The sequence below is a fragment of the Nyctereutes procyonoides genome, unplaced genomic scaffold, assembly GCF_905146905.1.
Source record: "Nyctereutes procyonoides isolate TBG_1078 unplaced genomic scaffold, NYPRO_anot_genome, whole genome shotgun sequence".
Classification (NCBI taxonomy): domain Eukaryota; kingdom Metazoa; phylum Chordata; class Mammalia; order Carnivora; family Canidae; genus Nyctereutes; species Nyctereutes procyonoides.
This window is the reverse complement of record NW_026575135.1, coordinates 9,886,727-9,898,042: the sequence shown is the minus strand read 5'-3', so window position 1 is coordinate 9,898,042 and position 11,316 is coordinate 9,886,727.

The window sequence follows — 11,316 nt, the reverse complement described above, 5'->3', positions numbered from 1 at the left end:
CCTTCACTTCTCCCTGGCCTACCTCCAGAAAGCTTCTCCAATACCTCTTGGGCACACAGCCCGCCTCAGAGCCCATTTCCTGGAAACCCGACTGTGATACATGACAAGGTACCCACAAGAGATTTCTCAGGTGTCTTCATTACAGGGGCCGGGCCTCGAGCTGGAGAGGCACGAGCCAGCTGCTCTGGTCTCTCTCACCACCCTCGCAGCTCCTGCACACTGCCGCCTCCGAGAGCCAGGCTGGCCCGTGACCTCTGGTAGTCCTGGTGCCATCTCAGAACTTCTTTTACTTGACCTCCCACCGCTAACTCCCTCATTCTCTGGGCATTTCTGTACGAGTCCCTGCAAGAAAGCACCAGCTAGGCTCGGCCCACCTTTGCAGGTCAAGGACCCCACAGGCTGCCGGGGGGGCCTCTAGTTTGGCTGGTTGGGGGGTCATGCACTCACCACTGGTCAATCAACTGTGGTTGGGGGGAGCAGGGGTGCAGAAGGGACCGTGGCCCGGGGCCTCCCCCTGAGCAGGGCTCAGCGGGGAAGGTAGGTGTTGTGGGAAAGGTGTCCAGTATATTATAAAGGGTGCTCCCAGAGCAAGTGAGGCCCCTGAGAGCCCGGGAAACGGTGACAGCACCGTGCCAGGCAGAGCAAGAAGGCGGGGCTGCTGCCCCTGTGTTCTCGGCTAAGGAGAAAACCGGCTTGATCTGGAATGAAGGGGTGAGGGTGGCAGAGGGAAGAGCAGGTGTGTGTGGAATGAAGCCACGTGGGCTGGCGTGGCCCATCTCAAGGGCAGTTGACCTGCAGATAAGGGACCACGGGGACGGAGGCAGAGGGGGGACCCAGGGCCACTGCAGGAGCGAGCTGGAGCCAGCGGGCAGTTGGATGTCCCTGGGACGGATGCGGTTCCCTGTTGTCACGTTCAGAATGCCTTGTGCCCCCGGGGGTCCCCGCTGGCCCGGGGAGCAGGTGATCGCAGTCCACTTTGCGTGTTTTCTTCCCCCGCCCGAGCTCACAGCAGCAGCCTCCTGCTCTGCAAGATCCCCGTGGTGGAGGTTTCTCCACTGACACATCCCCACATCCCAGGATGCTTGCGGCCCCATTTATACATTGCTTTGATCCTCTTACAGACTAGGAGAGAGGCCCCGTTTATACATTGCTTTGATCCTCTTACAGACTAGGAGAGAGGCCCCGTTTATACATTGCTTTGATCCTCTTACAGACTAGGAGAGAGGGTGATAGGTGTCATCTGCTCTTCCAGGCACAGTCTGTCGAGGTGGCCACCTGCCTCACGTGACTGTTTGCATTTAATTCCTAAAGGTCTGCCCCTCAGGAGCGCTCACATTCCAAGTGCTCAGCACCCCCATGTGTCAGTGGCCTGGATGGTGGAGACAGAGCACATGCTCATCATCCTGCCCAGTGCTCCTGGGTGGTGCTGTCCTTGGCTGGGAACTTAAGTGTGTGTCTGTCCAGCTCCTTGTGGCAGGCCTCGACCTCACAGCAAGGCCGAGGACCTGGCATGTCATCAGTGAACCATTGTGGGACGACTGAGTTGACTGACAGTCTCCACTGACAAGGGGGGAAAGAAGATTCGGAGAGATGCTACTTTCAGGGGTGGTGGAGCAGATATGAGACCGAGCAGGGACTCTGGCCCATCCTTCCCCCTGCCAGCACACGGCTTGTTCAGTCTCTCCCTGCCCCTGCTTTACTGGCCCCCAGGCTCTGACAGGAGAAGGTGGGTCCTCCGTTGTCACCCCAGCAACCTCCCATCACCTGATTGGAAAACCACTTCTAAAAAAATGGCTTATGATATTTTCCCCTAAGGTGAAGGGAATAGAGAATGTGGCAAATACAGGCAAGGAGAAAGAAAAGTTACTCATACCTGTTAACGCAAAAACAGGCTCAGTTAACATTTTGGTACATGTCCTCCAAATGTCTTTTCAGTACTGTTAAAAAACAAAATTCAAAGCAGTAAATTTACACATCTGGGGCACCTAGAAGCCTCTGATTCCTGGTTTCGGCTCAGGTCTTGATCTCGGGCTGAGATCACAGCCTGAGGTTGGTCTCCACACTCAGTGTGGAATCTGCTTGGGATTCTTCTCCCTCTCCCTCTGCCCCTCCTGCTTGTGCTCTCTCTCTAAAATAAATAAATAAAGCTTTTAAAAAAGCTGGCTTTATTAAATGACCCATGAATTGGACAGCATCCCATCTAGCAAGTAGAGAGATGCTCCGAGGAGTTGCACAAAACGGAAGGTTTTTATAGGAAGGAGGCTGGGCCAAGGAAGTTATTAGCAAGGGAACAGGACTGTATCCAGGGAAGGTCACTTGCCTTTAGGGGGAAGAGCAGAGGGTCCTCTCATGCAGATGACCTCATCTTCATTTAGGGGAAAGAGAGAGCTCCTGTGGCTGGTCCCCTCATAGGTGCTGATCAGAAAATTCCTGACTGGCTGGTTCAGACTCACCCCCTGGGGAATGTTGAAACTGCAATTAGATTAGGTATTAAGCCCCCGGTTTGGGGATTTGGTCTAAATGATGCCATTTTGGCACATTGGTTTTAACAATGTAGAGGTGTATTGTTAAAAAATGTAGAGGTGTATTGTTAAAAAGAGGTTTTCCACGAGCCTATGTCATTTGCTTTTGAAAACTGATTTTTTAAAAGATTTTATTTATTCATGAGAGACACCAGAGAGAGGCAGAGACACAGGCAGAGGGAGAAGCAGGCTCCATGCAGGAAACCCGAAGCAGGACTTGATCCTGGGACCCTGGGATCACGACCCGAACTGAAGGCAGATGCTCCACCACTGAACCACCCGAGTGTCCCAAAAACTGATTTTCCAAGAGGTTTGTGGGGGCCAGACACTTACTGCTTTCTTCTCCCAGCCTTTCTCAAGCTCCTGGGCCTATTTCTCTCTTCAGATGTCAGTGTAGTCCTGGATTCACGGAGGTTCTCCGTCCCTGTGAAATGTGCCACGACCACTACACGGTGAAGCTCAAGGCAGGAGCTAATAAGATATCAAACCTGGGTGGTGGGTGCTGGAGATCTCAGGCCCGCCTGCGTGGGGAGTCCCGCCTGGGGCTCTGTGCTTGCAGGCAGATGAAAATGCGTTGCCTGCCCGAAAAAAGCTACGAGGCACAAAGGCTGCCTGGCTAAGGAAGCGGACCCTCAACAACTCGGCCTCTTGCTCTGGCCCTCGGGGAGACGTGGGGTGCCCCTCACCTATCCAAGTGGAGAGATGATTGTGAAAACTTGCCCAGAATGGGAGGGGGACATGAAGGTCCTTTATGAAGCCAAGGGACAGGGACACTTGTATAGTCGGAGGCACGGGGCACTCAGACACCCAATAAAGATGGGTTTGCAACACATTTCCAAACCCAAGTGAGGAAATCAGCCACATGCCGTCGGCTGCTGCAACAAATGGAGAATTCGTAACCCGAGAACTAAAGATAATAAGACGATGTGAAAAAAAACCTCTAAAGCAAGGTTTACAGTTGGAGTGATAAAGAAGCAGATACGTTGAACCTTAAAACCAGAGCAGAACAGTATGGGAAAAATAATAGGCAGGTTTGAAAAGTGTCTACATAGAAAATTTTTTTTAAAAAGTTTTAAGATTATTTTATTATTTTTTTAAAAAGATTTTATTTATTTATTCATGAGAGACACAGAGAGAGAGAGGGGGGCAGAGACACAGGCAGAGAGAGAAGCAGGCTCCATGCAGGGAGCCTGACATGGGACTCGATCCCGGGTCTCCAGATCACACCCTGGGCTGCAGGCGGCGCTAAACCGCTGCACCACCGGGGCTGCCCATATTTATTATTTTAGATAGCGAGTGAGCGAGTGTGTGTGCGTGAGCAAGCAGGGGTAGGGGTAAAAGGAGAGAGAGGGAGAATCTTGAAGCCGACTCCAAGCTGAGCGTGGAGCCCGACACGGGGCTCAACCCCAGGACCCTGAGATCACGATCTGAGCCGAAATCAAGAGCAGGCTGCTCAACTGACCGAGCCACCCAGGCGCCCCTCTACATAGAGATTCTAGGGAAGATACAATTATTGAAATACAGGGAGCCCATGAGTTCAGAGATGTGAGGAAAGAATGGGAACGGCCTTTTAAAGGACGTTTCTGTTCATCACAATCGTTGGCCTTCCCTATGGTTCAGGCACTGTTTCGGGGATTTCAAATGTATTAATCCACTTAATCTGCTCAGTCTTTTGAAGCGGGTAATAACCATTCCACACTGGGGAGGCAGGGAAGATTCCAGTGGGCCTGTGAACCAGCCATGCCCAGCACAGTCAAGGAATAATAATAGGGTGTATTGTATGTAAACAATAAAGCACTTTGCATGGATTATCTCATTTAATCCTCACTTAGTAATTTCATTAATCCCTCTAACAATCCCTCAAGGCTGGCGTTACTGTCACCTCTATTTCTTGATGGAGGAGGAGGAGCTTACAGCCATTAAGAAATCTCCCTAATAAAAAAAAAAATAAAAAGAAATCTCCCTAATGTTTACACCTGTCACCAGGCAGTGTAGTTAGGATTTTATTTATTTATTTTAAAATTTTTATTTATTTATGATAGTCACACATACACAGAGAGGCAGAGACATAGGCAGAGGGAGAAGCAGGCTCCATGCACCTGGAGCCCGACGTGGGACTCGATCCCGGGTCTCCAGGATCGCGCCCTGGGCCAAAGGCAGGCGCTAAACCATTGCGCCACCCAGGGATCCCGTAGTTGGGATTTTAAAATGAGGCAAGCTGAATCCAGTTCGAGCTCTGAACAACGATGCTAGGGAACCAGCGGTTGTTCGTTTTGCCTTTAATTTTGTGTGTTACTTATTACTGAATGGGCAATACAGTTGGTGATCGAATGTTAGTCCTACTGAAACAAAAAATATAAAAGTGAGGAAAAAAAAGGTACAGAAGCATCTAGAGTGCAACATGTCTGTTTTTTGAAAACCAGTGTTCCAAGTTTCTTGGGTGAACTTCCAGTTATTTCATGCCGACAGATGCAGGTGTCTACGTGCACGTATATACAAGTCTATCTGCCCACACAGATGGATGTTTTTTCAACTTTTTTATGTAATTGGAAGTTTCCTCTACACTCGGTTCTTTTTTTTTAATTTTTATTTATTTATGATAGAGAGAGAGAGAGAGAGAGGCAGAGACACAGGCAGAGGGAGAAGCAGGCTCCATGCACCGGGAGCCCGACGTGGGATTCGATCCCGGGTCTCTAGGATCGCGCCCTGGGCCAAAGGCAGGCGCCAAACCGCTGCGCCACCCAGGGATCCCTACACTCGGTTCTTATCTTGCTGTTTTCATTTAACACTATCCTGGAGAGCATTCTGTATTAGTACGGAAGAATAATAAAAGAGCAATATGGAATATTTAGGATTACCAGTAATGTATGACTACAGAGTGATGACGATAAAGGGCTTCCTCTTTGTGCCTGCTGAATATCCCATTGTAAGTCTGTATTATAATTTCCTTAGACCTCGATGCTGGGCATGCAGGTTATTTTCGGCTTTTGGCCATTATAGTGCTGTAGTGAATAATCGGGTACACGGGCTACTTCACACATGTGAGGAACACACTCAAAGAGGGTGAAAGTGCCAGGCCAAAGCGATGTCCCTTTGTGATGTTAAGTTGTACTACTAAGCAACCTGTGACCAGTTAAAAGTCCTGGGGACCTTTTAGAAAATGATTTTTTTTCTTGGTTATAAAAACATACATGGTAGTTGTGGAAAAAACCTAAAAGCACCTTTAATTCATAAACCTAGAGAATATGGGATCCTTGGGTGGCTCAGCGGTTTTTAGCTCCTGCCTTCAGGCCAAGGTGCGATCCTGGAGACCGGGGATTGAGTCCCATGTCGGGCTTCCTGCATGGAGCCTGCTTCTCCCTCCTCCTGTCTCTGCCTCTCTCTCTCTCTCTTAAATAAATAAATAAATCTAAAAAAAAAAACCCTAGATAATATTCCCCGTTAACCTACTGGTATAATCCTTGGAGCCTCTTTTTATGCACACACACGCACACACATACACAGCTTGAAGATCATGCTACTTACCTAGTTTGTATTGAGCCTTTTACCCTGAACATTACATCATCATTGTTTTTAATTTTATTTAAGCGTTCTTTACAAATGGCATTTTCCGTGATTGCGTATTCTATTATACGGCCATACCATAATTTATTTAACTTACATCCTCGATATTGGACACTTATGTTGTTTCCAATTTTTCCATGTTTTAGAAGCCTCTGCAATGGATAATGCTGTATATAAATTGATCCCATTTCTGTTTGATTTCATAGCCACTTTTTATTCTAATTATCAGAATCAATGACTGGAAGTGGAATTTAGATAAAAGAATATCCATATTTTTCAAGATCTTAATACATGCTGTTAAACTGGTAGCCCTCCTGGAAGCTTGTACCCGTTTATGATCCAACACCCTCATCACACGACCCCCTTACCAACATAGAGGCTTATCCTATAGGAAAGTCAGCAAAACGTGGCATCTGTTGCTTTGCCCTTATGATTATACAGATTACGCTCATTTATTATAAACAAGTGGAAAAGAGTGAAACCTAACAAAAAATTCCCTTCCGGCCAATCCCACAATTATGGTCTAATCATGATTAAAATGTTGACTTTCTTTCTTTCTAGGCTTTTCTCCATTCAAATATCTCCCATAAGATTGTCATTAAATATGCTTAAAAACAAGACTTTTATTTTTGCCAAGTGCGAGCTGCAAATGGCATCTCTTATTTGAAAATTTTGTCATATTTGTTACAAATATTTTTCTCAGTTTATTGATTACCTTTTTCTTGTGTTTATGGTGTCCTGAATTTTTATGTGGTCAGATCTAGAGATCTTTTTTCTTTCATCTCTCCTCCCAGCCCCTTTAAAAACTTCTTGCCAGGGCAGCCCGGGTGGCTCATCGGTTTAGCACCGCTTCCAACCCAGGGCCTGATCCTGGGATCAAGTCCCACGTCAGGCTCCCCGCGTGGAGCCTGCTTCTCCCTCTGCCTGTGTCTCCGCATCTCTCTCTGCATCTCTCTGTGTCTCTCATGAATAAATAAAATCTTAAAAAAAAAAAAAAAACTTCTTGCCAGAGGGATATGGGTGAGAGGGGGTGTTAAGTGACATAAAAAAGGCAGCATGTTAGGGGGAACAGGGTCCTATCTGAGATCAGCAGCATGAGGGAGAGGGCACTGGCTCGTGTTCATTCAACAGGCGCTTACCGACACCCACTTGTGTTGTGATTCTCTCGGGCGGGGAGAGAAGGTAAGCGTCACCAGGGGCTAACACAGCAGAGGGGGACATATTCCCAGCCATCAGAGGGCCACACAAAGGGAACCCACGCTCACTAGCTGTCACTCCCCAGCCTTCTTCCTCCCAGCCCCTGGGATCTACTTGGTCTCTACGAATTCGCCTTTTCTGGATCATTCCTACACACAGAATCCTAACAATCTTTGACCTTCCACGTCTGGCTGCGCTCACTTGTCATGTTCTCAAAGTTCACCCACGGTGTCATGTGTGTCAGCACTTCATTCCTCTTCGTGGCCGAATAATATTCCACTGCAAGGACAGAGCAGGCGTTGGGTCTCTAGGCATCAGCTGAGGATGTCTGGCTGGTTTCCTGGGAGGCAGGCTGCTGTGAAGATCTTTTGCAGTTCTCGGTGGGATGAAGCAAAGGCAGGAGAGCCTACCTGGGAGAGAGAGGCAGGAAGGGGACGATAAGGAATCCGCGGGCGCGGGCCTGCCGAGGCCAGTATCCTTTCGGCCTGAGCCCACAGGAGGCTGCTGGGCGCTGTCTGCAGGCCAGGGAGCAGCAGGGCAGCCTCTGGGGCCCCTCACAGCCACAGTGCCTGCAAAAGACGGACACAGGGGACACAGGGGGCCCACAGGGCCCGGTAGGTGGCAACACCCAGGTTTGCTCCCAGAGAGGACTGGCCACCGGAGGGCTCTACCCTTAGTGTTTACCTTAGACTGTTTCTAGGCATTGCTCAGTTGTTTCTGTTTCCATTTTCTTGAGTTTTTATGGGTGACTTGGGCAGCACGGGTGACTCAGCACCACCTTCAGCCCAAGGCGTGATCCTGGAGACCCGAGATCGAGTCCCACGTCGGGCTCCCTGCATGGAGCCTGCTTCTCCCTCTGCCTGTGTCTCTGCCTCTCTCTCTCTCTGTGTCTCTCATGAATAAATAAATAAAATCTTAAAAAAAATTTTATGGGTGACTTGACGTCCTGGCCTTGATCACTATGAGGCCTACTCTCATGTGTACATGTCCGGCCGTGGCCAGGTTGGTGTCTCACCGCCGCTGAGGCTGCGCCTGGTTCCTTGCTGGAGCCCCAGAGGCCCAGGCCACGGTGACCCCGCAACCGGGACAGAGTCCAGCCAGCGTGCCTCCACAGCCAGGTCCCTTCACACCAGGCAGTTGTGTCATACTTTGTCCTGGCCGCGTCAATATGTATATGTGTTTTAAAGATTTTATTTATTTGCTCATGAGAGACACAGAGAGAGGCAGAGACACAGGCAGAGGGAGAAGCAGGCTCTCTGTGGGGAGCCCCATGCAGGACTCAATCCCAGGACCCTGGGGTCATGCCCTGGGCTGAAGGCAGATGCTCAACCACTGAGCCACCCGGGAACCCCTGCCGCATCAATATTTAGAGATATTTTACCTTGCTTTTCTTCTCTCACTTCTCCCTTTACTGCTTTACGTCCTGTCTGTGCTCTTCTGTTACCGCAGCCTGACGTGCCCAGGACAACGGCGGATCACTGCGGACGGCTGCCTTCGTAACTGAGCGACCTGGAGAGCTTTAGAGCAGATCAGAATGTGAGCACCAATGGTACCAAACAAAAAGCATCTACTGTGGCCAACGGGGGTGCCCGGGACCCAGGGGGTCTACGTCAGGTAACAACGAACCTCTGTGCTCTGACACTGCTGAGACTCCTCAGGGCTACGTGTGTCCCTAATGTTGTGCTTCAGACCCAAACAACAAGCTCACCCCCCTACTCCACACCTAGTCCCCCTGGCTGGTGGCACCCGCACCCCCCCACCCCGCTGCCCAACCCTAGACGCTAGCCCATCCTGGGCTCCTGGGCAGACCCACTGGTTACAGAGTCCCCTCTCCTTCCTCTTACATATGTTGGGGCTGTGACCACGTGCCTCATCCTCACCGCCATCTCTCTCCCGGACCTCTGCCATCATAGGTCCCAACAGGTCTTTCCTGGCTCTTCCTCTGGTTTAGACGATGATGCTGGAAGTCCTGGGCGCAGCCTCAGGAGAAATCCTGGAGCCTTCCTTGACCACGAGAGGAATCCAGAGGTTTAGGGACTGATGAGCATTGGATACAAGTGGGGGGCGGGGGTGCTGCACAGGAAGACTGACTTGTGTAATTCAGGGGTGGGGCTCTGGGGTTTCTACAAAACAGGTGAAGTTTGGCTTATCAGTTTACTCCTACTGCAATGACTTCTGCATGTAATGGGTGGGTGCTGATCTTGTCAGCGGGTGAGTGCTGTACTCCTGGGTGCTGGATCGGCCTCGCTTAAATGACATCATTACATCTGTTCCTGTGTGCTGGGGCTGGAGCAGGGTAATGCCTCCTAAGTCAGCTCTTCAGTAGATCTGCAGTCAAGAAATCTGCAGGGGAGCTGCTAATGTGCACTAAGAATCATCTCCCCTTCTTCAGTCCAAAAACTCCTGAATTTTGTTTGGGCAGAGTGCCATCCAAAATAAAGACTTCACTTCCTCTTTCTTTCCAGCTGGAATGCGGATGTGATGACTGCAGCTGGAGCAGCCATACTGGACCATGAGGTGGAAAGTTGGAAGGTGTCGGTTGAGGCGAGGGGAGGAACCAGATGGGAGAGGCACAGAGAATGGTAACCACGCAGCCACTATACCAGCCCTGGACACCTGTGTTGATCTGAGAGAGAAAGAAACTTCTGTTTTGCTCCAGTCCACTTCACTTTGCTTTTTGGGATTTGGAATCTGGTCCTCAAAAGTGGGATGCTGCAAATAACATCTAAAATGTGGCATTGGCAGGCCAGCAGATGGCAAAGACAGATATTGCCCTTTATTGAGTGATTAACGTGTCACTTTGATGAAAGTGTCATCTGTAGTACTTTGGAGGAGGGACCTCATGCTGACCAAGGCCACGATAATGGAGAAAATGGTGGGAGCGTACAGAAAGTGTGGGTGTTGCTCCTTCTTGCTGTTTGCAAAGTCCCCTAGAAGTGAGATTGCCTGGGGCTAGAGCCCTGCAGGGTGGGGGCGGGGGTGGGGGGAGTGCTGCAGCAGAGACGGAAGGGAGCCTGGCTTGCCAAGGGAGGCAATCTAGAGCCTGTGCTCAAAACTGATGGTCTTCAAGTACAATAAATGCCAACTGCTGCTGTTCTTCAAAATGCAGCTACTCAAAGTGGTGACCTTCAAGCAGGGGACAAGGCTAGGGGCAGCAAGCCATCTTCGAGACTTTTCCGCTAGGAAATAGGGACAAGGTAGCTCCAATGGTCAGCTGAAGGGTCTTGCTTTCCCACCCAAGCTTCTCTTTCTGGTTGCCTCTAGGTAGCCACCTTTTAAGTTAAGACGTACGAGCAGGGCACAGAACATCATTCTAGGCCAGACCTTCAGCTGTGGGTACTTGCTGGAATTCTGTTGACAAAGAAGTCACAACCTTGGGGCCCCTGCCAAGACTGCCCCAGGAGCAGATAGGCTACAAAAGCTGTCCCCAAGAAGGCTGCCCACCGTGGTCCCACCTTGGATGTGGCCATGGAGGCCCATGGATGAGGAGGTCCTCTCAGGGAGCAGGACCTGGTTGTGAGGCAGCTATCGAAGGGACTCACTGGCGTGCCAGAAGCGTCTTCATTCTTCCTGTGCAGTGGGCTTGGATAACCGCTGGGGGTAGCGTTTGCTGTTCTTCCCTCTTACGAGGGAATGGTTTTCCTCTTTCTACTTCACTGCTGTTATGGGCTGTGCTGAGCGATCACTTGTCTCAAATTTATAGGTTATTAGACAAGAAGCCACCCAGAGTTGGAGATGGAGAAGTCCGCAGAACACCCGAAGGTGATCTTAGCTTTAGCTTCACACCACAGGTGGCTGGGGCTTGGGTTGTCTACCTCGGGGAGAAGAGGAATGGCAGAACCAAAGGGTTGAACTATGGCAGAGATAATTAATTGCCCCTCAAACTCATTCTTTTCTTCTCAGAAAAGAACTCCTGAATTTGTTAGATACATGTTTCGTGGAATAAAAACCTTCCCTAGGCTCTCTTGCAGTAGGTATAGCCCTGCCACTAAGTTCTGATCGATGTGATGTACAACATCCAGACGAAAACCCC